Here is a 3,731-nt window from a genome sequence, read left to right as displayed (position 1 = left end):
AATAATTCTTAAATATTTATTTTAATATTTATTCTTTAATATTTATTCTAATTTATTATTGAATATTGTATTATTATTGTAAATATATTATGTAATATTTATTCATTCTGATTTTTTAATTAATTTATTTATTACTTATTCATCTTTAAATTCACAAAACTCGAATTTATTATCCAGATGAACTTGAGATAATAATTATGATGGTAAAAGTGATAAAAACTCACAATGAGCACAATTTATTCATTATACTCAACGTGATATCTTCCGAAACAATTCTATATGCTTGCTTGTCAATTTGATCAGTAATATAAGATACACTTTATAAATTAAATAAATAAAAATAGACAATTATACAATTATTTTTATTGCTCATTTAGTTTATAGTTCAAATTTTTGGGGCTTTAGAACCCATTACCATTTTGATGTCACTCGCATCGTTATCAAGAACACATTGTGGCAAAGTCTGGACTCATTTTGGCGGGAATTATAAATAAGCGTAATCAAATGAACAACATGTTTTAAAATAATAAAAGTCTGTAAAACAATCAATTGTAATAAAGAGACTATTTGACAATAATAATAATAAGAAGAAAAATAGCACATAAAATTTCTTCTGAAATTTTAAAAATTGCCATTGTTAAGCATCCATTCATAATTTTTAGCTAATTTTACGATTTTCTATTAAAAAAATATAATTTGAGAAGAGATGGCATACAACTTTCAACAATTTTTAAAAGCAAAAATTTCACATAATTTGTAACTTTGTATCAGAAGTATAATTTAAAAGAAAATATCATGCAAAATCTTTTTGAACTTCTAATTAAACTTTCTATTGAAATTCTATATTTATTGCTTAGATATTTATCTTTTGTTACAGTCATTTTTTATTTTACTACTTTAACATTTTTTTGTAATATTCTTAGATTTAAAAATATATGCATATATACTTACCATTTATATGCTTACAGTTCTTATTTTTTGGAATATTTTGAAGTACTGAATTTTTTTTTATAAAGATATTTAATTATAATACTTAATAAAAGATTTAGAAATATATAAAAGAGATTTAACTAAATCTTGTTTTTTTAAGTAATATTAAATTAAATGGTTTACATAAATGACACATTCTGATATTATTAACTTTTTCAATAATATATAAAAAATTTGAGAAAATGAATTTTGTTTTTTTATATAAAATTGTAGAATTATTTTATTAATCGATGCAATTTGATATTCTCTATAAAAAAATATTTGTTAAACAATATAAATAATAAACTATGTAATTATTAATTTAGAAATAATGACATAAATGATTGGGTGAATAATATCTTTTATCTATTTATTCTTAAACATGTGTAATATTTTCGAATTTAAAATAAATTCAAAGAAAAATAAATTCCAAGAAAAACAAATAGATATTTTATTATAACTATTTTATTATATTAATGTTACACAATTAAAATTGTTTATCTCACTATCATATGTATATTCTATATATCCTATGTATATTGTCTAAATATACGTATATGTATGAACACCCTGCGAATGTATTTCTATTTTTTAATTCTTCAAATACATGATTAATATTATGTATTCATTGGTCCCGATTTTTACTCTGCTACAATTCTCTCCATTTTTTTCTTTTTTGTCTTCTTTTTTTTTTAATATGTCCCCATAAATGAAAATCGAGATTTAATATTTTATTATAACTTAAACTACAACATTATTTTATAAGCATTGATTCTTGATTATTTCATGTATTACAAAAAAAAATGTAAGTGTATTCTGAAATAGTGGAATGTTGATATAATGTAATTTATAGTGTATTTGTGTATTTGTTTATTCATGTATTTATTTATAGCATGTACATTTTAATATCTGTTTATAGCAATCATATCCATTGCTCTAATTCAATAATAATTCAATAACACTTTATAAGATTAAGCTTTTTGAAACCATTATAATTTTAAGATTATAAGAATATCTTAATTTAATATATCTTAAAAATTTGTATCCATCGCCAATCATAATATCAGATATAATATCCACATAATTTGTTCAAATTCTTAACAATTCTTTTTAACATTGATTGATCCCTCAATCTTGTTTCTTACCACTCGAAAGATTACACCAAGAATCCAGCACAAGATTTGCTAAATAGAAAAAAATATGTTGAACAAAAATATCATTGTATTAATAAAAGTGTCATTGTTCATATATATATATATTAACATTTTACATAACACTTATGTATAATGAATTCTAAATTCTCCCACTGAATTGTCTTAAATTCTATCTTACAATACAATATCTGAAGTCATCCAATAAATACAGTAAAGAAAAAAAGAGGCCTATGCATTCGGCATTGAACAACACCTCTTAAACACCTTGAATAACAAACTTTATTTACATTTTCTTAGATGTATCTCATTTTACTAAACCATGATATATATATATTATATATAGTTATATATATATAATATTCGAATATTAGCGAAACACACTCGTGGAATCCAATATTGCGAATACTCTTCATTCTCTCCTATTATTTGTAATTCGCATACATACTAACTCTGATCTTCGTCACGTGACCACGTTCAATCCTTGAACCCTCGTTTATTTTTTCTTTTCGATGATATTTATATATTTCTATATTCATTTTTACATGATCAAAAATCAATTGAATCAATATTTATTAACCCACGATGTTTACTTACGCAAAAACGTTGAATAAAGAAAGTTGTTCGACAAGACTTGATAGAATTCAAGTTGAGCATTAGCCACGTTGACGATACACGTATACACACACATATATATATACGCTTGGGCAAATAATATAAAAATAATTCTGAGGTACACTCTTCTTTTCTCAGTAGTCGGAATTTTCTAACTAATTGGCAGATCACGTTTATCGCGATTTTTTTTCCTCAATATGGCATCCCAAAACGATACGTTATTTTATAAAATATCATCATGATATCTTTCGTTTGCTCATCATCTTCATCTTTTCTCTCTGGTGTTATTTTTTTCTAGTGTTCCTTTCTTATTCTTTTTTTTTTATCTTCTTCTTTTTAGTATGTTTTTTCGTTTGTTCATTTAAGTTTGTTCATCCGTCTAAGCACAGGCCAGCCTGTGACATTTAGGCACAGGGGAATTCCTGAACAATAAACATTCGTGCGTGAAAAGAAAAAGAATACAACTGGAGGAATAATTGTAAATCTATTTATGGTTCATCTTTTGTGTGAAAAATTTTATAGAATTATATATAATTATATATTTTAATTTAATTTGATCTATGATTTTGATTAAATTCGAAAATAAAGAATGTCTTGTATTGTTTTTATTCATTTTTACTTTTATTATTATTATTATTATTGCGATTTTACAACTTTATCTAAATTGTAAAATCTTTCTGTATCTTTTATTTTTTAATTTTTGCTGTTTAACTTTATTACTCTCCAATTGCAATTATTAAAAATCGGTACAATAATTTAATAATTTACAAAAAATTTGAAAGCTGAATATAAAAAAGACTTTATATGTTATAATAAATTGTGTCTATATTGTCAACATATCATCTAGAATATCAATAAAACATTTTATTTTTTTGTTACTTTTAATAAATTAAAATTTTTAATAAATTAATAAATAAAATAAAACAAATATTATTTAGATAATAAAAAAATTGTATCAAAAATTATAATAATTTTATTATATATATATATATATAT

The sequence above is a fragment of the Apis dorsata genome, unplaced genomic scaffold (genome assembly GCF_000469605.1).
Source record: "Apis dorsata unplaced genomic scaffold, Apis dorsata 1.3 scaffold_376, whole genome shotgun sequence".
NCBI lineage: Eukaryota > Metazoa > Arthropoda > Insecta > Hymenoptera > Apidae > Apis > Apis dorsata.
This window is presented reverse-complemented; position numbering follows the sequence as displayed.